The 24,666-nt window shown below is 42.3% G+C and overlaps 1 protein-coding gene across 4 annotated transcripts in view; it reads right to left on the bottom strand.

Moving 5' to 3' along the window:
- RGS7 (regulator of G protein signaling 7) overlaps positions 1-24,666 on the bottom strand; it is a 454,835-nt gene that overhangs the window by 51,962 nt on the left and 378,207 nt on the right. The window lies entirely within an intron of this gene.

Genomic DNA, 24,666 nt, shown 5'->3' on the forward strand with positions numbered 1-24,666 from the left:
GTGGGTGGGGCGGTAAGAGGCTGTGCATACCTTCCTCCACATTGAGGTAGGAGGGGATTTCATAATATATCTTTGGTCTGCACTCCAAGGGAGGCGGACACTTCAGTGCTGGGGCAAGTCCCTTAAGCAGAGCCTTTCTAAAACTGATTTCAGTGTCTGTTTCACTCTGCAGTTGGGTGTGGCCCTGCTTCAGTGTGTGTGTTGGAGGAGGCTTAATAGCTTGGGCTCAGCCAGACAGATAAAAAGGATGCCCAGGCTGGCACAACAGACAGGCTTAGTGGTATCTCAGCACATCAAGTGGCAACCTAAAGGGGGGCAACCCATCACGCCATGTTTTTGTAATATCAATTACTTTTGAATATTGCCTTCCTGCACAGATAACAGTATTTGCTACCAATAACCATCTACTAGTGAGCCATTTGTTAAGACATACTCACTATGATGTGTCCTAAAATGGAAAAGCTTCAGCAGAGAGCAAATTACTGCATACCATTTTTAAGGCAACCTTATTTCATACTTAAACTGTCATACCCTGCAGCATTAAGACAGAAAAGGAACATGCCATCTTAACTCTAAATCTGCTCAGCTCAACTAACTTGTGGATCTGTTACCCATTCCTTGTGGAGATTCTGTGCCAATGGAACTGTGGGCAGGGGGGCAAAGGCAACACTGTGCAAAACATGGAAGAACACACTACAGAAGACCACTCCCTCCCCCTGCTCCCACCAAATAATTGCTGTACTGTGGAGCTGCACCCACTCCTTGCAACAGCAGAATGGCTAGTTGGAAGAGCATGGTCTAGATATCTAAATATGGGAGCATAAACTTTGTTTTAGTTAGAAAAATATTATTGTTATTTAAAAGTGACTCGCAAACTTGGGTTTATATTATAGATGGAAATAGGGTCTTTTACAAACCTTATGACCCCCTCTCCCTCAAAAAAAAAAAGGCTGAGAAGTTTGTAAATTCCAAAATGCCACAAGGATCATCAGTACCTTGAGGATAATGGTGAGAAATCATAATTTCACCTTCAGGCCATGTTGCTTATGAGTAGTCTAGAGACTACTCTTGACAACGTTACTGGTTAATTGTAATAATGTCATCTATATTCACTAGACCACAAGTAAATTAGCAGAAATGCTTGAGTAAGAAATGAAACAGAAATTGTCATAAGGTGAACCAAGCACAGTCTTTTAAAACACAGATGATAAGTTGCAAAGTGAAAAAAGGTCCTCTCCCCTTCCACTACAGACAAACATGCTACTGCAAATTAATAAGTTTACCAGCCTCAAGGCTCTCAGATGATTTATAGTTGTCATTATCTTGTGACAGATGATAAATGTCAGATGAGTTTGGCCTTCATTTGATACACAGTGAAGTCTTAATCTTTTAGTGTCAGGAGTTAACATTAATGAATGACATAAGTGATGATGTCTCCCACTTTCCTACGTTTTCTCTCTCTCCACTACTCTTTTCAGAATGCATATGATTGCATGCACATCTTATTGATACTTCTCTGTTATATCCCCCCAGCTTTTGAGCACACACTATTGGAACAGAAACGTCCCTAGAATGAACAAATATTTGACTCAACTGATCCCCCACCTGGCTTTGAACTGACAAATGGCATCTAAGCATCAGGAATGGTGTCCTCTTAAGCTTTTACCTTCAGATCACTAATTAATAGATGACTCAGGAAGCATGGGGCCAGCTTGTATGAAAAATTGCAACCCACTCTGTTTTAGTTTTACAATGCCATCACTTCAGAGATTCAAATGATTCATAGGCCTCAGGAGATCTTGATCTGCATAATTCTTGCCTGAGTAATATAAGACACATTTTTTAAAATCTTGAAGCAGAAGTAAATTGATATTCGAGCTTTCATGATTCTCCAGTGAAAACGCTTAAGTGCTACTGCATGCTGCATGGGGATTCTCTATGAAGTGTGGTGTGGGTGGATATTTTGCTATGTCACGTTATTCTGTAACTAAAAATGGGTTGAAATCTAAGCCTTAATGTTTAGAAACAGATTCAAACTTCCTCCGAGTTAACGGACATTCAGACAAGGTGTTTTTATTCATGTCCCACCTGGACTATGGTTCCATTGAGAAGCAAATACAGAAAGAGAACATTTTAATTGAATGACGTGAGCATTAAAATGGCTACTGAAGTATTTTGGGCATGAAGTGGGAATTTCTAGATATTAAGATAGGTGTATTTGTCCACGCCAAATATAATCATTAGATTCTTTCACATGCCCAGAACTCAAGGCTTAGATGCTATTTAAGACCAGCATCTGATCAGATGTACTGGTTTTTTTAAAATTTTACCCTATGACCATCTCCTGAGCCATCAGTTATCTCCTCTGTGGGACACAAATGTGGCCTCTGAATGATACATCTTAGACTCATTTAAATAACAGATAGCAGATCCAAAGATTCCACTCAAATCTGTGTCTCTATGGCAGCCTGTGTGATGAGGTTCAAATCAAGGTGCAATCCAGACCAGTGAGGGGTTGTGTCACCACTTGCCTTCCAACTCTGGGTGCCTCACAATATTTTGCTGTTGTACCTCCCAGACTGGGATGCTCACAGCCAGTCTACAAGCATGCAGCTCACACCCTGAGGCCATGTCTACATCTAAAATTTTGCAGCGCTGGTAGTTACAGCTGTATTAGTACAGCTGTATAGGGCCAGCGCTGCAGAGTGGCCACACTTACAGCAACCAGCGCTGCAAGTGGTGTTAGATGTGGCCACACTGCAGCGCTGTTGGGCGGCTTCAAGGGGGGGTTCGGGGAACGGGAGAGCAAACCGGGAAAGGAGACCAGCTTCGCCGCGGTTTGCTCTCGCGTTCCCTGAACCCCTCTGCAAACCGCAGGGAAGGAGACCTGCTTGCTCGGGGCTCCGGGAACTAGAGAGCAAACCGGGAAAGGAGACCCGCTTCGCCGCGGTTTGCTCTCGCGTTCCCGGAGCCCCTGCAAACCGCAGGGAAGGAGACCTGCTTGCTCGGGGTTCCGGGAACGAGAGAGCAAACCGGGAAAGGAGACCAGCTTCCCCGCAGTTTGCTTTCGCGTTCCCGAACCCCCTGCAAACCGCAGGAAAGGAGACCTGCTTGCTCGGGGAACGGGAGAGCAAACCGCGGCGAAGCTGGTCTCCTTTCCCGGTTTGCTCTCGCGTTCCCGGAGCCACCCAGCAAACCGCAGGGAAGGAGACCTGCTTGCTCGGGGCTCCGGGAACTAGAGAGCAAACCGGGAAAGGAGACCCACTTCGCCGCGGTTTGCTCTCGCGTTCCCGGAGCCACCCTGCAAACCGCAGGGAAGGAGACCTGCTTGCTCGGGGAACGGGAGAGCAAACCGCGGCGAAGCTGGTCTCCTTTCCCGGTTTGCTCTCGCGTTCCCGAACCCCCCTGCAAACCGCAGGGAAGGAGACCTGCTTGCTCGGGGCTCCGGGAACTAGAGAGCAAACCGGGAAAGGAGACCCGCTTCGCCGCGGTTTGCTCTCGCGTTCCCGGAGCCCCTGCAAACCGCAGGGAAGGAGACCTGCTTGCTCGGGGTTCCGGGAACGAGAGAGCAAACCGGGAAAGGAGACCAGCTTCCCCGCAGTTTGCTTTCGCGTTCCCGAACCCCCTGCAAACCGCAGGAAAGGAGACCTGCTTGCTCGGGGAACGGGAGAGCAAACCGCGGCGAAGCTGGTCTCCTTTCCCGGTTTGCTCTCGCGTTCCCGGAGCCACCCAGCAAACCGCAGGGAAGGAGACCTGCTTGCTCGGGGCTCCGGGAACTAGAGAGCAAACCGGGAAAGGAGACCCACTTCGCCGCGGTTTGCTCTCGCGTTCCCGGAGCCACCCTGCAAACCGCAGGGAAGGAGACCTGCTTGCTCGGGGAACGGGAGAGCAAACCGCGGCGAAGCTGGTCTCCTTTCCCGGTTTGCTCTCGCGTTCCCGAACCCCCCTGCAAACCGCAGGGAAGGAGACCTGCTTGCTCGGGGCTCCGGGAACTAGAGAGCAAACCGGGAAAGGAGACCCGCTTCGCCGCGGTTTGCTCTCGCGTTCCCGGAGCCCCTGCAAACCGCAGGGAAGGAGACCTGCTTGCTCGGGGAACGGGAGAGCAAACCGCGGCGAAGCTGGTCTCCTTTCCCGGTTTGCTCTCGCGTTCCCGGAGCCACCCAGCAAACCGCAGGGAAGGAGACCTGCTTGCTCGGGGTTCCGGGAACGCGAGAGCAAGCTGGGGAAGGAGACCAGCTTGATTACCAGAGGCTTCCTCCTTCCACGGAGGTCAAGAAAAGCGCTGGTAAGTGTTTACATTGGATTACCAGCGCTGGATCACCAGCGCTGGATCCTCTACACCCGAGACAAAACGGGAGTACGGCCAGCGCTGCAAACAGGGAGTTGCAGCGCTGGTGATGCCCTGCAGATGTGTACACCTTCAAAGTTGCAGCGCTGTAACTCCCTCACCAGCGCTGCAACTTTCTGATGTAGACAAGCCCTGAGTGTTTGTGTATTAGCCAGCCCTGGTACAGCAGTTCTGACCCCAGCAGCCTGTCTATAGCCCCACTCTGGCTTCCACCAGCCTTATTAACTTAATTGGGGTAAATACACCCTTCCATTTAAACACCACAATGACTTGGTTTATAGTAAAAATAACACAAATGTATTAACAATAGGACATAGCTTAAGTGATGCTAAGTAAAAGAAAATAAAGTTAGAATGGGTTACAAGCAAATAAAAATGAAAACATGCATATATAACTTAAGCTAACAAGGTACAAGCTTTGCTTAAGGAGGTTTCTCGTCTACATTCAGCTCCCAGAGACTTCAACACTCACTTGTTTGAGGACCCATCCTTCTTGGCTTGCAAGAGCTCTATTCCCTTGTATCTGTCTAGTGATGGATACCAAAAATGGCTTTTCTCTGGGCTTCCCATCCCCCTGTACGATATCTGTGTAACTGGGACTTCCATTGTTTCTGATTCCACCACGCTTAATTTACATAGGAGATAGGTAAATAGCTGTGACAGTCCATCCTAACTGGGCAGACTATACAGCCAATGAGTATCCATTATTCCTTATATAGTGTTAATACATACAATTCACAATACTAGTAATTACCAGCATGTCACAGGTTTCACTCTATACACTTGTTTAATACAGTAATATTGTATACAATCAGTTGATTCAATTGCTTGTCACTTGAGGGTCAGCCCTCCTTGTCTTTATAGACCAGTAAGCCTTTGCAATGTATTCATTACGAAGTAAAACCCAGACTGACCTTCTCTATCCTGCTGGGTGTAGATGGCATGCTGTTTTCTCCCTGACTTGTTAGACTGAGATTTGCCTCCACCCCTTGTTAGCCTGATGGGACTATTCATACAATATGAATGTGTATTCTCATTGTCTTTTAGAGCACTTCGTAAGTAACACCCAGGTGGGGAAAACACATTCCTTTGTCTAGTGCAGACCTGTTTACCAATCCCCTGGCATGACTGATTTAAACACACTTCAGCCAAAATTCCAGCATATATCCATGACTATTAATAGCCATCACATACCTACACCATGCAAGAATATTAAGAACGAGTCATTAGTTTTCAAATGCTATCATACAAGGCATATTTTGTATAAAGATTAGTACAATAGTGTGTGGGGTGTGAATTCAGGGGTGCTTAGTGTCACAGCATGCAGAGTAGTCCACCTGGATTTACCAGTTTCATTCTCATTTACATCTTAAATTTCAAAAAGACCTCAAAGAATTTGGGTAATCCTTAATCTGCAAGGACCACCACAGATCAAAGCAAAGATACTACCAAAGACAGTTTAGAGGCCACTTATTAAATCTCTGTATTTTGATACCCTCATTTCTTCAAAGAGATGTACTGTGAACAGGAGCAGCAAACATGGGTGTTTTGTGAGGGAGTTCTCCAGATCAAGGAGCTGCAACTATGTGATCCTTGTGGTGAGCTTGTTGTCTGTTAGTTTGTTTGTTGTATGCTTGTTTGCCATCTGCATGTTTGATTGAAGTTCAAAGCACGGTCTGTTGTGGGAGCTGCGTGCTGAGACAAGTGGCCTGCTAGGCTCAGTTGAGTGTTTACTTACAAGACTCTAGCTGGATATCCTTTTATCCCTAATCCCTTCTGGATTCTTTGACAAAGGGACAGTGCTAACTCAGGAAGAACAGGGGTTTAAAAAGCCAGCTCCTGAGCAACTAGAGGAGCTAATGAATAGAAGCAGCAAACAGGGGAGTTTTGCAAGGGAGTTAGGAGGGGGAGTGTGAAAGCCAGATAAAACTAACTAATATATTCTAAACTTCCCCCACCCCCATGTGTGCAAAAAAAACCCTACCAAAAACAAAGAACAAATGAACCCCCTTGCAAGAGTAAAAAATGCAGGCAGAAGTCCAGTAGCAGAGTGATGGGTATCCAGCTTATTGCACTGAATGCATCATGTATGATCTGCTGCCTCAGAAACCAGTTGTGGGCTCTTGAGACTAGAGTGGCCAAACTGGAAGACCTAAGGATGACAGAGAGGTACACAGATGACACTTTAAGGGACATAGTAAAGTGGTCCAACCCCCAGTCTGACAACTCTTGTGCTCTTAAAAAGGATGGAAGTCCCAAGGAAGAAGAACACCAAGCTGGAGTTGAGGGAAATGATCTCATAGTCAGGTCCCTCCTTCCAGATGATGTTGTGGCGTCCTCTTGAACTGAGGCTACCCCTCCGGGGGAGGGACCCCAGATAGTAGAAAGATACAGGTAATACTAGTAGGGGATTTGAGTATTAGAAATACAGATAGCTGGGTTTGTGATGACCAGGAGAACTGCTTGGTGAATTACCCACTGGATGTGAAGATTGCAAACATCTCAAGATATCTACATAGATTTATGTGCAGTGCAGGTGAGGAGCTGTTGATCATGGTTCAAGTAGATACCAATGATATAGGGAAAGGCAGGAGAGAGATTCTGGATGACAACCTTAGGCAGCTAGGTAAGAGATTAAAGTCTAGGATCTCCATGGTAGCATTCTCTGAAATGCTTCCAGTTCCATGTTCAGGGCCAGTTAGGTAGGCAGTACTGCTGTCTCTTGATGTTTGGGTGAGACAATGGTGTTCAGAGGAGGGATTTAGCATTTAACTTCAAAAAGGGGAACTACACAAAAATGAGGAAGATAGTTAAACAGAAATAAAAAGAAACAATCACAAGAGTGAAATGCCTGCAAGCTGCACGCAAACTATTGAAAAACAACATAACAAAGGCTCAAACTAAATGTATATCTCAAATTAAAAAAAAACACACCACACACACCACAGTGAGAGCTACAAAAGAAATGCCACCCTGGCTAAATCACAGAATAAAAGGCAACCTTTAGAACTGGAAGTCAAATCCTAATAAGGAAAATAAAAAGGAGCATGAACTCTTGCAAGTCAACTGTAAAAATATAAGTAAGCAGGCTAAAATCGAATTTGAAGAGCAACTAGCAAAAGAAACAAAAATTAACAGCAAAAGTCTCCTAAAGTACATCAAGAGCAGGAAGTCTGACAAACAATCAGTGGGGCCACTAGATGATCAAGGTGCGAAAGGAGCATGCAGGGAAGACGTGGCTGCAACAGAGAAGCTAAATGAATTCTTTGCATCAGTCTTCACTGCAGAGAACGTGAGGAGGATTTCCAAACTTGAGCCATTCTTTCCAAGTGACAATTCTAAGGAACTTTCCCAGATTGAGGTGTCAAGAGAGGTGGTTTTGGAACAAATCGATAAACTGAACAGTAATAAGTCACCCAAGATTCTGAAGGAGCTCAGATATGAAATTGAAGAACTTCTAACTATGGGATGCAACATGTCAGTTAAATTAGCCTCCATACCAGATGACCAGAGGATAAATAATGTAATGTCAATTTTTAAAGAAAGCTACAGAGGCAATCCTGGCAATTACAGGCCAATAAGCCTAACATCAGTATCAGACAAATTGGTTAAAACTAGAGTAAAGAACAGATTTATCAGATACAAATATCACATATGTTGGGGAAGAGGCAACACAACCATTGTAAAGGGAAATTCATGCTTTGCCAATCTATTAGAATTATTTGATGGGGTAAACAAGCATGTGGATAAGGTTGATCCAGCTGATATAATGTAGTTGGACCTTCAGAAAATCTCTGACAAGTTCCCACACCAAAGGCTCTTATGCAAACTAAGCAATCATGGGGTAAGAGAGAAGGTCCTCTCATGGATCTGTAACTGTTTAAAAGATAGGAAAGAAAGGGTAGGAATAAATATCAGTTCTCACAATGGAGAGAGATAAACAGCTGGGTCCCAAACAATCTGTACTGGGACCTCTGCTGTTCAACATATTCATAAATGATCTGAAATAGGGGGTGAACAGTGAGGTGGCAAAATCTGCAGATGATACAAGTTTACTCAAGATAGTTAAATCCAAAAGTGACTATGGACAGTTACAAAAGGACCCTACAAAACTTGGTGATTGGGAAAGAAAATGGCAGATGAAATTCAGTGTTGATAAGTGCAAAATAATGCACATTGGCAAACATAATACAACTATACATACGTAATGATAGGATCTAAATTAGCTGCTATCACTCAAGAAAGATCTTGGAGTCATTGAAGATAGTTCTCTGAAAACATTCACTCAATGTGAAGCAGTAGTCAAAAAAGCTATCAGAATGTTAGGAATCATTAGGGAAGGGACAGAAAATATCAGAAAGCCACTATATAAATCCTTTGCACACTGTACCCCATGTAACATAATCCCTGTAATCCCATATGCACTACTTTCATATGGTCATCATATGTTCTACAAAGTATGCCTTGTGAGGTATCATTTGAAAAGTCGTAATCTGCTGATCATCGTCCTGTTTATGTGTGTACATGGAGTTATAAGATATTGCTATATGTTTGTTACTGAAATATGTTGTGATTTGGGAAATGCCCACAGACTACCCCCTCAGAGATAACAACGTACTGTAAACAAAGGCTTTGCATGTCATCTCAAATGTCATGTACACAGAAGGTGTGAGCAAAAACCATACAATCCACCCAAGAGACGCTTTGAACATCATGTACTCCACAGACTGATTATTTGCACCCCAGCCGTGGGATATTCCTCAAAGAGAGGAAGAGGGTATCACCTCACCTCTCCCATCTCTACTGACAACTGCAAGATGGATTAAAAGACAAAAAATCCTTGAACTGTGGAGAAGGGTGCTCCTAGCTGGAAGCTTTCCAGTTAGCATGGATTGCTGAAAGGTTTTGGGTGAAAGACACCTTTTTGCTTTCAAATCTTATTTAGCTTGATAAAGTTTAGGAATTAGATTGTGGCACTGTCCTTTTATTTTCTTTTGTAACCAATCCTAACTTTCATGTCTATATCAGTTATAATCACTTAACATTTATCTTTTTCTAGTTAATAACCTTGTTTCATTGCTTCTGCAAACCAGTGTGTTTTTGGTTGAAGTGTCCAGGGAATCTCTAATAAAATTGACAAAAGCTGTTGCTTATCTATTACCCTTTGGTTGAATGACAAACTTTTAATGAGCTTACACCATGGGGAGGGGATGGGCTTGACCAGTGTAAGATGCACATTTCTGGGGTGCAAGGCTGGGACTGAGGAATATGTTTGTGCTGCCCTGTATCAGTTCACAAGTAGCCGAGCAAGCATTCATGTAACCTCGCTGGGTGTGCCTTTGCATGAGTGAGCAGAGCCTTTGCATGATAATGGCATAGGCATAGTTTGAGTGCAAGATTTTTTTTGGGGGGGAGGGGGAAGTGCACCCGTGTTCATGCATGAACACATGTGCATGCTGAAGCCAGTCCCCTTGGTTCACTGGCTCTATCCCCTGCCTACAGGGACACCTGGGCTGCCAGTACTGTGGGGGGACAGGATGGCATAACGGGGGAGCCCCAGCTACTGCTGGGGGTCACTCCGGCACTGGCTGCTGCAGCAATGTCATTGCTCTGGTGCTACTGCAGTTGCCCTCCTGCTGGGGCTGCTGCTGCCACCCAGGGAATGCCACATACTGCACGGGCTCCTGCTCCCACCCATGCCCATTCCCATATCACCTTTTCTTCCCCATCCCCTGCCCCTTCTTCTCCCCTGGTCTTCCCCCTGCCCCATCCCTGTCTCTTCTCCTCATCCCACTCCCCTGGCTCTTCCCCCAGCCATTCATGGTTGTTGAGTAAATGGGCAGGTACTAGGATCCAGAAGTGGTGTCCTGCTGCTGAGGCAGGAACTAGAGCGTAGGGCAAAAAGCTGCTCCATCTGCTCCTCACAGGCCGAAACGTGCTGGGGGGGGGGGCACAGCACAGGAATGACAAAGTTAGTGTCCCTAGCCATTGTTGGAAGACAGGAACTGGGCTAGGTGGACCTTTGGTCTGACCCAGTATGTCCGTTCTTATGTTCAAAAGCCCTCTTCTCCCCTCTGCAGCACTCTCAGAAATGGGTGGGAGTGGTGCATGCCTTGCCTCTGTTTGGGGAGGTAATGCCCTCCTCTGCATCCCCAAACTATGCCTATGGATAAGAGATTTGTGAGCAGAGCCTAGAGAGGCTGCTTTTCACTAGCAAAGCAGTATAAAAATCACTGGAGAACTAAAGGAACACAGTGGTTCAACAAGCCAGATTGTACCCTGGGAGATGTTACACATCTGCACACCTTGAATCTTGCATACAGTTCTGGTTGTCTCATCTCAGAAATCATATATCCAATCAGGGGTATGGAACAGCTTCCATAGGAGGAGAGATTAAAAAGACTGGGACTGTTCAAGCTTGGAAAAGAGATGAATAAGGAGAGATATGATAAAGGTTTATAAAATCCATGAATGGTGTGGACAAAGTGAATAGAGAAATCTTGTTTACCCCTTCACATAAAATAAGAACTGTGGTCACCCAATGAAGTTAATAGGCAGCAAGTTTAAAACTAACATAAGGAAGTACTACTTCACACAATGCACAGTCAACCTGTGGAACTCATTGCCAGGGGATGTTGTGAGGGTTCAAAACTGTAACTAGGTTCAAAAAAGAATTATGGATGAAAGTCCATGCTCTTGGTGTCATTAAACCTTCAGCTGTCATGAGCTGGGACTGAACAACAGAGGATGGATCATTTAAAAATGTCCCTGTTCTGTTCATTCTCTCTGAGGCAACTGGCACTGGCCACTGTCAGAAGACAAGATACCATGCTACACAGACCACTGGTCTGCTCCACTATAGCCATTTTAATTGTGCTATCAAATAAAATATTTACAGAGCTGCAGGACAGAATAAACAGTCTTTTAATATTCTGTGCCAAATGCAGGCCTGGAATAAGCAGACATAACTTGTAAAAGGATTTGTTAAATCCAAAGTCAAATTTTGTCATTTTCCCTAGTATGGAACATTAAGAGCTCATTAAAAGCTATACATGACACACGTCACAAGATACTATTGATTTCCCTAAAGAAAAATGCAATTGGTTTCAGTACAATAATACCAAAACAAATAAATCATATGCAGCAAAATTTCTAATTCTGGTCTGCTTTAGTTCAAAGATATATAACTTGCAGGCTTGTAATTATTTAAGTGCAACTTTTCTTTTTTTCTAATACATTTATTCAATTGGTATTTAAGACTTAGGAATATTCAATGTCAAACCTTGTAGTGAACGGATGACTACAAAGGATCAGATCGTCTTGGTAAGAATTAAGAAAAGCTATGTTAGGATTAAGTGTTCTCTCTTACTGAAGGCTTTTAGTAGAGAATTATACAAGGCAGCATAGAATGAAATTAAATGGTCAACAGATGTTCTTGCTAGTTAACTTTATTTCTACTCATTAATTAACAGAGATAATACATAGGTTTATATTTTTAAATTGGAATGAATGAGCAATCAACCTAACTCCATCATATGTAATGTGATTATGTAAGTGCATAATATGAATGTGATATATCTTTACTTTAGCAAAGCTTTTGATATGGTCTAGCACATTATTCTTGCCAACAAGTTAAAAAAGTATGGATTGGATGAATGAACTATAAGGTGGATAGACACCTGGCAAGATTGTTGGCTTCAACAGGTAGTGATCAATGGCTCGATGTCTAGTTGGCAGTCGGTATCAAGCAGAGTGCCCCAGGGGTCGGTCCTGGGGCTGGTTTTGTTCAACCTCTTTATTAGCGATCTGGATGATGGGATTAATTGCACCCTCAGCACGTTCACAGATGACAGTAAACTGGGGGGAGAGGTAGACACGCTGGAGGGTAGGGATAGGGTCCAGAGTGACCTAGACAAATTGGAGGATTTGGCCAAAAGAAATCTGATGAGGTTCAACATGGACAAGTGCAGAATCCTGCATTTAGGAAGGAAGAACCCCATGCACTGCTACAGGCTCGGGACCAACTGGTTAAGCAGCAGTTCTGCAGAAAAGGACGTGGGGATTAAAGTGGATAAGAAGCTGGATATGAGTCAACAGTGTGCCCTCATTGCCAAGAAGGCCAACGGCATATTAGTAGGAGCATTGCCAGCATATCAAGGGAAGTGATTATTCCCCTCTATTGCATTGATGTTGTGTCTAGTTTTGGTCCCCCACTACCCAAGGGATGTGGACAAATTGGAGAGAGTCCAGTGGAGGGCAACGAAAATGATTTGGGGGCTGGGGCACATGACTTACGAGGAGAGGCTGATGGAACTGGGGTTGTTTAGTCTACAGAAGAGAAGAGTGAGGGGGGATTTGATAGAAGCCTTCAACTACCTGAAGTGGGGTTCCAAAGAGGATTGAGCTAGGCTGTTCTCAGTGGTGGTAGATGACAGAACAAGAAGCAATGGTCTCCAGTTGCAGTGCAGGAGGTCTAGGTTGGATATTAGGAAACACTATTTCACTAGGAGGGTGACAAAGCACTGGAAAGGCTTACCTAGGGAGGTGGTGGAATCTCTATCCTTAGAGGTTTTTAAGGCCCAGCTTGACAAAGCCCTGGCTGGGATGATTTAGTTGGTGTTGGTCCTGCTTTGAGCAGGGGGTTGGACTAGATGACCTCCTGAGGTCTCTTACAACTCTAATATTCTATGATTCTATGATATGCTTTAAATATACTGCAGCAAAAGTAATAAAATACAAACTGGCTCAACTAGCAAGCAATTAGTGTAATCTGTAACACTGTCTTAAGGTCTCTCTTTTTTTTCTTCAGTTCACTGATTACTATTAAACTGGTTGTGGACTCCCTATTATTGTGTAGTGTAGAATTAAAATACAGCAGGGGTGCAATTAACAGATAAAAGCGGAGCTAAAAGTTGTCAAGTGGCTTCTCTTTTGTATAGTAAGGCAAGCCTAGGAAAGAGTGACTCCATGCTCAGCACTAGAGAGAAGGGTGGGGTTTTTTGCAACTAGTTTCTAAACTTATATAGTCCTTAACTGTATCTGGGGCGTGATAAACTCAGCTAGTTGTAACAGTAAGAGACTCAGAAATGATGAGTCTCTCTCTCTCTCTCTCTTAGGTCTTATCTTCACTTAAGAGTGACTTACCATTAAAACGTTAGTGACATCTGATTTATTTTGCATCAATATTTTTGTAATTGAACAACAAACATTTAAAGCTTCTTGACACTTTTGTAAAATTTAAATTTTTCCTCTTTTTGATTCCCTCTCCCACCCAAACTCTGAAAGGCTGTTTAAATACCTTGTTGCATCTGTCATTACAAGTAATTTCCAAGTTCTCTAACCAATTAATTTAAACAGAGAAAATATCAGCCCTATAGGAAATAAATACAGTGAAGTCTAACAGTATCCCATTTAACTTTGAATAGCCTCTCAGATTTTGCTGGGAAAGGGAATCAGCTGATGGGTAAATACCAGCAATGAACTTTATTAAAGCATATGTTTATTCCATTTTGGCAGAGGGATTCCTCATTTTAAGTACAAAGAATCTCAAACTACATTACCCTTTCTTCTACTTCTGCCACTGGGTAAGGTCTTTATTATATAGAGTTTCTCTGTGCAGATTTCACCCTTGCCATAGTGTTGATAGAAAGTCTTTGGAATCTATTGCACAATGCCAGGAGATCTGTAGCTGGTGATTGCCAGAGGCAGGTAACAGTTTTTTCTAGAATGGGCGTCATCCCCAGTTAGCCTGGTAGAACTCCCAGTGGACAGTCAGTTTAGTCTGTGGATGCATTAATACATCCCCAATGTCCTCCACATCAGGAAATCCCTAGTCTTCAAAGGTGGTAATGAAACAAACCTTCACTGAGCAATTCCAAAGGAGCCACACAGACTAGGAGATAGAGGAGAGCCACAGAGATCCCTGGGTCTTGCAGATTCCAAAGAATCTATGGACACTGGGAGACAACCCTCGCGCTCTGACAGAAAACTCTGCAAGATGGCCCTCAGTGTTCCCCCCAGAAGGTATCCTCCTGTGGGTGTCAGGCACTGTATCCACTATGAAATCCGGTCCCAGTACTTAAATAAGGGGATGGATTGCCTTATGCAATATTCCCCAATGAGTTTTGAGCGTGAAAGGGAAGGTCAAGCAGGAATGCCATTATTGCTGGGAAATGCATCTCTGAGTGGTGGGGGCAGACATGGGGTTGATTAATGTAAATAAAAGAGAAGGGGTAATTATGAGATCATACTGTCTAAAATTAGGAAAACAACGTGACAAATAAACATCAATGTAAAGTTCCTGCTCAATGGCTGGCATTCAGAGTTATTATTTACCTTTCTCAGAAAGCAATCTGAATAATATTAAGGAGCTTTGACATATTCTTCTTGTGATCCACGATAAACTGAAATTTTACATTGATACCATGACCAATCCATGAAATCTGTCTTTTTTTCCTCCAGGGCATACAATGAGCCCTGAATATTACTTGTCTCTGTAGACCAAACATCCTACTTTGTTCTATGTTTTATGTTTGTAATTATGTTTTTGCACTATGAAAGCCAACTTGAAATAGCAGAGAATTATTTAAACATAACTATCTTCAAATTATCCAGTCTTCACTTTTTACATCAGAACAAATAACCACATTCTCAGTTTGGAAGGAGAGGTAACTTACCTTGTAGAATAACTGGAGTTCTTTGAGATGTTTGTCCCTATGGGCGCTCCAATTCAGGTAAGCATATGCCCCAGGAATCTTTGATCAGATATTTTTGGTAGCAGTGTCCATTCAGCCCACTCATGCATTCTAGGCATCCTGAGCCATAAAATGTCCATGTTGGGGTGGAGAAGCCAACCCGAGTCCTAAGGCAGCAGGTGCGAAAGAGTGGAAAATTGTAATACTGGGCAAGAAGTCAGGTGAATCAAGTAAGGGAATGAAACTCGTCTTGGCCAAGTTGGTACCATTAGAATAACTTTGGCTTTGTCTTGCTTGATCTTCTTTAGCAGGTTTAGAATCAATTGAGTTGGAGGAAAGGTATAGAGAAGGCCTCTCTTCCAAGGAATGAGAAAAGCATCCTCTAGGGACTAACAATTGTGAACCTCCCTTTGAGCAGAATTGTATTCCACTTTCTGTTGATGATGCCGACAAAAAGATCCAGATCTGTGAAACCCCAATTTAGAAAAATATATTTGAGGATCAAATTGTCTAGTTCTCATTTGCAATCCTGGGACAAATGCAGTCTCAAATCATCGGCTATGTTCTTTTGAATACCTGGGAGATAAGAGGCCTACATGAAAATATGACTGACTATGCATATGTGTCATAGCTTTATTGCTTCCACACAAAGCGAAAGAAATCTCGTCTGTCCTTGGCAATTTATGAAGAACATTCAAGCTATGTTGTCTGTCATATCCTTGATGAATAGACCCTTAGTTATGGCAAGGAAGTGATGTACGGATGTCTGACCATCCTGAGCTCCAAAAGTTTGAAGTGGGGAAAAGACTCACAATCTGTATATGGAGATTCCCCATCCCAGGAGGGATACATCTGAAGTTATAGTGATGGTGGGATGAGGTCAAGTAAAGGGAACTTCTGCACAGAGTTTAACAGGTCCTTCCATCAACTGAGTGAGTCCAGAACTTGATGAACAATAGACCCAACTTGCTAAGACTGTGTTTGGCATGTAGACAGTTCTCAGCCAGTCTTGGAAACAGCAAAGGTGCAACCTAGTGTGTAGAATGACAAATGTGTAGGCTTCCACTTGGCCTAGAAATTGAAAATAATTTCTGACTGTCATCTGTGGGCTTAGTTGAACCTTGGAAATGATGTGTGTCAGTACTATACATCTGTCCATCAGTAGTAAAGCTCTGGAATGTTATAGCCGCTAGAAAAGCCCCTATGAACGCTATCCATGAAACTAACATCAAAGTGAACTTTTCTGTGCCAAGATGGAGTCCTAACCTGTTGGATAGAGTCACAGCTGTCTCCACTGCAAAGATAACTTTATGTAATTGGCTCTTGAGATAGGGAAAGACTATTATTCCCCATTGACGAACACGAATGGCCACTGTCAGGACCTTCAAAAAGACCACAAGAGTGGACAAGAGTCCAAAGGGGAACACTTGGTACTGGAAGTGATCCTGGCTGACCAGGAAGCAGAGGAATCATTTGTGAGATGAGTGTATCACAATGTGAAATTTGGCATCCTAAAGGTCAAGGGCCACAAACCAATTTAATGATGCAATTACAGCTGCAAGAGTAATCATCCTGAACTTCTGCACTTTGACAAAGATGTTTAACTATCTGAGATCTAAAATTGGCCTAAATCCCTATTCCTTTTGGGAATGAGAAAGTATTTGGAAAAGAACTCTTTCCTCTGTGCTGTACTGGAACTGGTTCTATGGCACTGCTATATAGGAGAGAGAGGAATTCCTGTCTCAACAACTGTTTAGGAGACAGATCCTTGAGAAGGGACCAGAGAAGGAGGGTGGAGTGGAGGAATGAGGTAAAATGAACAGAGTAATTTGATATTATGACCTCCAAAACCCATTTGCTCCCATGTAGGTTGAAAGCAGGAGAGACAGTGTCCAAAATATGGAAGGGGGTGGATCGAGAGCACAGCTGTAGATTCTGAAGTTGGGGCTATTCTGGACCTTCTATCAAAACATCTACATTGATGTTTAAAAGACAAGGAAGATGGTAGTCATTGAAAGAGTAGACAGCTTCCTCTTCTGATATCTGTGTCTCTTCTTGAGTGCTTCAGCAGACCTATGGAAGGTAAGAAGTTGGACTGGGTGGGTTCTCCGAGATGTCTGTGACTGGCTAAAGTTTCTCTTGTTCGCAGGAAGACTCCTTTTGGGGTTGCAGTTAATTAGGAGGGATAGATAGGACAGGATATCAATAGAGCAGGCAACACCACTGTTATCTGTGGTGGTCCTCACAGGTGTAGCTGGGTGCTTACACCAGAAGGGGATGCACATTTTGTTATTGTATATTTGCAAATTATATTTTCTGGTGCTTTTAAAATAATAGACATATTTTTCTACAATCTGTGGTTCCATCCCTGCTCCCCTGGATGTCAATGGCAAAACTTCCTTTAATTTCTTTGGAATCTGGATTTTTGTGTTGATTTTGACTCTAAAACTTTTTAAACCAAATAGGAGAGAGAGAATGTGAGGACAAAAAAAAGTTGCAAAGGGAGATTGCTCCCTTGTTTCTACATAAATGTTGAGTTAAAGATGTTCATTTGTCACGCTACAAACACTGATCATGAGGCAGTGTCAAACTACGTTGATTTCACATTTATTTGATCTATAACAATTTCTAAATGTATTCAAGCAGCTTAAAAACAGACTCTTGACAAACAAATGATGTATGTTTAAACAGTGTATGTAAACGATTGCTCATTGTAGCATGCTGCCCTGCTTGGGGTGGCAAAATGTCTAGAGCCGTCCCTGGCTATCCCATAGTTCCTGCAGACTCCCCCGCCCATTGGAAGTCTGGGTTGAGATCCCAGTGCCTGATGGGGCAAAAAACCATTGTCGCTGGTGGTTCTGGGTACAGCCTCACCCCTCCCTCCGTGAAAGCAGCGGCAGACAACCGTTTCGTGTCTTTTTTCCTGGGTGAACCGTGCAGACACCATACCACGGCAAGCATGGACCCTGCTCAGCTCAAGACAGCAATCATGGACTTTGTAAACACCTCGTGCATTCTTGTGCAGTCTGTGCTGAACCAGGACCTGCAAAACCAGGCGAGGAGGCGGCGGCTATGGCAGAGCGGTGACGACAGTGATGAGGACATGGACACAGAATTCTGTCAAACTGCGGGCCCTGGCACGTTGGAGATCATGCTGGTAATGGGGCAGGTTCTAGCCATTGAATGCTGATTTTGGGCCTGGGAAACAAGCATAGACTGGTGGAACCACATAGTGTTGCAGGTGTGGGACGATTCCCAGTGGCTGCAAAACTTTCGCATGCGTAAGGGCGCTTTCATGGAACTTTGTGACTTGCTTTCCCCTGCCCTGAAACGCCAGAATACCAAGATGAGAGCAGCCCTCACAGTTGAGCGAGTGGCGATAGCTCTCTGGAAGCTTGCAACGCCAAACAGCTACCAGTCAGTCGGGAATCAATTTGGAGTGGGCAAATCTACTGTGGGGGCTGCTGTGATGCAGGTAGCCAAAGCAATCACTAAGCTGCTGCTATGAAAGGTAGTGACTCTGGGAAATGTGCAGGTCATAGTGGATGGCTTTGCTGCAATGGGATTCCCTAACTGTGGTGGGGTGATAGATGGAACCCATATTCCTATCTTGGCACCGGAGCACCAGGGCACCCAGTACATAAACTGCAAAGGGTACTTTTCAATGATGCTGCAAGCACTGGTGGATCACAAGAGACGTTTCACCAACATCAACGTGGGATGGCCGGGAAGGGTTCATGACGCTCGCGTCTTCAGGAACACTACTCTGTTTAAACGGCAGCAGCAAGAGAATTACTTCTCAGGCCAGAAAATAACAGTTGGAAAGGTTTAGGTTGGATATTAGGAAAAACTTCTTCACTCAGAGAGTGGGGAAGCACTGGAATGGATTACCTAGGGAGGTGGTGGAAGCTCCTTCCTAAGTGGTTTTTAAGGTCAGGCTTGACAAAGCTGTGACTGGGATGATTTAGTTGGGAATTGGTCCTGCTTTGAGCAGGGGGTTGGACTAGATGACCTCCTGAGGTCCCTTCCAACCCTGATATTCTCTGATTCTATGTTGAAATTAGCTTGCTTCATTCTGACTGGTTTAAAGGATAACCCTATTGTCTACACATGTTTGCACTTGAAGAGAATGATATTTTATAATACTGAATATGATTTTAGGGAGTTGAACAGTCCCTTGAGAGCTTTTGTGGCGGATCAAAAGTATACTTTATAAAATTATGATTAATAATACTAATCATGGGCCAAATAGACAGCAGCTATCTGAAAACACTACTGAACTTTAAGTCTTCTATCATTTAAAACTAGATTCGGAGAAGCACTAGAGAATCCACTACTATGCTGACAGCAGGGCATGGACATAAGTCTTTTTAAAGGCTAATTTAATTTATTTTCAGGCTAGCACTAGCTGAAGGTATGTTGCTTTAGATTTACAGTAACTACTGGTAATCTGATCGGTTGGCAGAAATTTGATTTTGGACAGCAAATACACATAAATTTATGCAAACTGTGTGTTATGCTATATTTATCTGAGCTTTGTGATCGTGAATATTAAGATATTGGCAAGGCTGGCACCTAGCACAGAAACCAGATATATCCAGTTTTACAGATTAGGATCCAAAGTGAACTATTTTATGCACAGGCCTGTCTCTTCAATAGCATAACTTTCTACAAGAAAGTCTGCCCCAACAGCCATTCTAGCAGGATAACAGGGAGTTTAGGTACTCTGTTGCCTTAATCTGATAAGCAATTTCTGTTTAATAATGCTGATCGGCCTTCAGAATTATGCAAGAGTCTTTGAGACAATATTACTGATGAGCAGGGGCAAGGGGGAAACAAAGAACCCTCCCCCCCAAAAAAAAACCCCTGGAAGTACTAAACTGATCTCACATAGGACCACAAAATGTGATGCATCTACACTAGAATTTTATACAGGGATATATTCCAAGAATTCTCATATTTATTATTCTACTTGGCTTACTTGCTATTTGAACTTTTACAAAACAGTTGACACCCCAACAGTTTCTGTAACTATCTACCGTCCTTACAGATTCCATAGATTCCCATTTTTGAATCATCCTAAATTTTCATTTGAACATTAAATGTCAATGGGGTTCCACTTCTATTTGTAAGGGAGAAATCCATGCTATAATAATGTAAATCAACCCAGCGGAGAGTTATCACATTGTTCGTAAAGACATTACACAACAGGTTAACTATGAAGTTTAGAAGACACACTGTGTGCACCTGTTTCTATCTTGACACAGAATTGTCACAAGAATGTTCTTGATGCATGCATGTATGTATCATAAACACTAACTGTATGCTCAGAATAACAACATCTTTTACAAGGCTTTGTTTCATTACCCATGATGCAATTTAGGAGACTATACCAACTGCAGCTTTGGGAGTGCTAACTGCCTAACGGGCAGGTGCATTACCTGTGGTTATTTTTATATATATGGGACATGAACATGAGGAATCACTCATAGAGCTGGATGGCATGATTTATATTTGCTTCAATCAAATTGTTTGAAACCTTTTAAAATAATTAACATATTAGACAAATATGTTATGGCTAAAAAAGCTTATGGGATTTGTAGCGTTCGAAGAGATATTTTCTCCTCCATACCCAAATTAAACTCAGCATTTTGTAATGTCCTTTAAGACAACCTTGAAGGAGAGGGTACAGATACATAAAAATACCTAAGACTCTCCCGCTAAACTCTAGTTAGATGGTAACTCTACCAAGTAAATCAGTTGTTGAGAAGGGAAAGGATAGGATAATGGAATGCCACACTTCATAAGGGTTTTATTTTTATATTTTAACTTAAAACAGGACTAGACATGCAGGAATGGAAGCTTGCAGCAAATTTAAATATGGAGGAAAATTGAGGGAATGTGGCAGCTATTTTAAAAAGAGAAAACTCCATAGTATTGAACTGCTACCAAAAACCAATCCCATGAAAGGTCAGATTTAGTGGAAATCCTGGGGAAAAAATCATGTTGCTGATTTTTACATCTTGAATAATTTCAACCCGCCTTCCATGTTTGCAACCACGGAAGGTGCTACAGTTAGTAATTACACATGCTATGGGCAAGTTGCCTTTCTGCATTACAGAAAGGCAACGTTAGAGAGACAATGGCTCTCTAATATGCTGGGCCTAACATGGTTTTCTGAAAATAATTTGCTTTCATTTAAAGATTCATAGATTATTTTAAACAACAAGAGATTATTTCCCCCTATATCAGGACACCTATACATGAATTAGAATACTAAGTAATGTCCAGCAAGACTTGTATTTGAATTAGATTAATTTAAAACCTAGCAAGAAAAGTGTATTCATTTAAGGGTTTATGGCAGCGAGTTAGATGTGTGTCAATTGTCCTTGATCATTACCTAAAAGAGTTAATCTCACAGCAAGCATAGGAAATACAGTTCTGTGGTGGGTTGGAGAACATTTCAGGGGATTTACTGTTTTAATACCTGTTTGTGCAATTTAAACAAGCTGGAAGATTATGAATTTTAACTGAGATAATGATTAGTGAAGGTTATGCATTCTTTTATAGACATTAATCAGAAGTTTGACATTTTCTTTTCAAACAAGAATAACCTCTTAATTTCTTTTGCCTTGAAAAGAACTGACCTCCCTGAGTATAGCTTGATTTATTACCTCACTTGACTAATGGGCTAATCTTTCTGATCAATTATTTGCGAATTCCTTAGTCCAATATTTGTAGAAGTTGGAGAGGTTAATGGTACAGTTTCTGGGGAGCATGTGGAAAAAGAGAGGCCTTTTACTAGGTACAATAGCTAGTAATACAACACAATAACTGGAAAATATGAAAATGAGACAGATTATGCCTGAAAATCATTTTATATAATAAAAGTATTACACTAGATCAGTTGTTTTCAAACTTTCATTTGTGAACCCCTAAAAAATTTCAAATGGAGGTGCAAACCCCTTTGGAAATTTTAGACAGTCTACAGAGCTCCAGGGGTCTGCAGACCACAGGCTGAAAACCACTGCACTAGATTGAATGCTAAAATGGAAACCAAACAGTGCAATATCAAAGACATTCTCTTTCCCTCTAAATAACAAATGTAAGTACGAATAACCCAGTTTGAAAAAAAAATCCTCCGCTAAAGACACTTTCTTTGATACATCCGTCAGGTTTCATCATTTTCTAAGCAAACTCTTGGAAAAAGACGTCTGCAGTATTTCATCGCCACACCAAAAATAATTGCCTTAATCATTTCCAGTCAACCTTCTATGCATAATACAGTACAGAAGCCTTCTGCCGGTTACAGATTGCGCCCCTTGGTCTAAGCACACATCTCTCACCGAGAGCTCCACCATGAGCTGAAGACATTATTTGACCTTTATGTGGCAAATAAAATGATCTTTCCCAATCAGACCCTGATTCACTTTCTTCATCTTAGTGCTGTAATGGATATGATCAGTTATGACATTATTTTTGATCACCTGATACAGTTCCATTTCTGGAACTTTGGTTCTCAGGTTTCACTCTTATTCAAATATGCTTATGTGTGAATCCCACTTCTACATTCCACCACTATAAACATCTCCCTCGATCCACACCTTGACTTCTTCCTCTTTTCTAAATCATCATCTCTGGCCATCTATTTTCTGAAATCATATGTGGATATGTTTTCTAGTTGCTAGTTGAAAATGTCAATTGTTTTTTCATAAGAAATTACAGAGGGAGGGGAATTGTTTTATTCAAAATACCCTGCAAAATGTTTTCTTTTTCATACCATAAACTGAAATATTTTACAGTTTTCAAAAACTGTTCTCAGTAATAATTTGTAATTTGGGGTAAAACACTTTCATTTTTCAAAAACTAAACAAAAAAACCCCATTTTTTTAATGATTAACCAAACGTTCTAATCTAGACCTAGAAATTTTCAGGTTTTGATTTACAGTTTTTCATTGACTTGCCTGTGCAAATTTCCTTTTTAGTCCAAAAGCCATTTTTCAAAGAATTTTTTTTACCAGCCCTTGTACACACATATCTGTGTCACCTTCACTATTTCAACCATGTCTTAATTTTCTCTCCCTATCAAACTTATCTAATTCTGAGTCTGATAGGATTGAATTCAACTCAAAGTATCCAAAACGACTATCCTACTGACTGGAAAGAAAAGCCATCTTAGCCAAATCTTCAATGCTTCCTTCTCCATCTTCTATTCAAATATCACGCTATCTTGGCAGTCAGGAACTTAGATTTCTAATTTGGACCCAAAATCCTTTTGCCCCCCATATTACCTAGGTCTGTCTACAGTCGAATTAGAATCATCATCTCATACAGGGATATCTGACGATAATTCAGGCAAAGCTTTTATCAGACTGAGTTTGCTCTCATCCTGGCTTTTGTAATTTATTCCTCTATTGTGTCTTTATATCTTTACTTTTCAAACTTCAGTGACTCATCTCCCCACCCAGACCTGTAAATAGGAACACATCTTTGCCAGTCTCTGAAATCTTTACATCCATTTCAGAATCTAGTGCAAAAGTCTGTTTTAGATAGCAAGATTCCCTGAGCCTGTAGAGTTCCTCCTAGTCTTTTAGAGCATCTCAGAAATTCCCTGATGGAAGGGTGATCGATCATAAGAGAGTTACTTTCATGGAAAATATTCAATTTCAGTGAATCTGTGATGAAACCCCTCCAGCCTGGCTTTCTGCTGGCTCATCTGTTCAGCTCCTGACTATTTGGCAGCCCAGCTGATGGGGAGCCAAGATCCTGGAAGCTATCTGCTTAGCCAGGGTCCCTGCATTTCCAGGATCCTGACTCATTTGCAGCTCACTAGGCTGTCTGACGGGGAGCTGGGAGCCCTGGGAGTACTGGTTCCCAAGCTCTCAGATTTGCAGATCTTCAGCAGATGGGGCTCTCAGGGTCTGCTTCCAGGGGACTGCCCCAGAACCAGGGCTTCATTTCCTTTTGTGGAGAATTTTGAAATATTTGGTTTTCATTCCAAATGTAAACAAAACTAATTTTTAAAATATTGAAATGGTCTATGAAACTGAATCACCTTTCTCTGCATAGAGCTATATTTTTTCCTGTTCTTTAGCTCATTCCTATGGACAGCAAATGCTAAATATCTTTCTATACTCCCTCCTTACCTCTCCACAGTTGGTAGACAATATTGCTCCAATGCTGTCCTATGCTATGCTCCTCAGCTGTAACAGTTTCCACGTCTTTCACCACTCAACATTTATTATAAATCCTCTTTTCCCTAATCTCACCACACCCTCTCTCAAACAAATAAATCCAACCTGAGTCTTTGGTGCTTCTCCAAGCTCATTCATTCTCCTTGAAAATTCTTCATAACACCCTCTCTAACTCCTCTACCACTACTACCATTCTAATTTTACTGTCTAAAAGTAATCAGTGGAATGCTAGTTAGATTTTTAAAATGCTTACAGTTGTAGTAATCTAAACTTTTATTAACAAGTAAGAACTTTTTATTTTTGTGAGTAGGATCTTTATCCTCTCAACGTCCTTTTATAGATAGCAGTACTACAAGATACACTCTGTATTCTATTTAATTGGCATTGATGTAGGCTTCCCCTCATGTGCAAAGGAAGGAAAGAGCTTTTTG

Source organism: Gopherus evgoodei, chromosome 3 (genome assembly GCF_007399415.2).
Source record: "Gopherus evgoodei ecotype Sinaloan lineage chromosome 3, rGopEvg1_v1.p, whole genome shotgun sequence".
NCBI lineage: Eukaryota > Metazoa > Chordata > Testudines > Testudinidae > Gopherus > Gopherus evgoodei.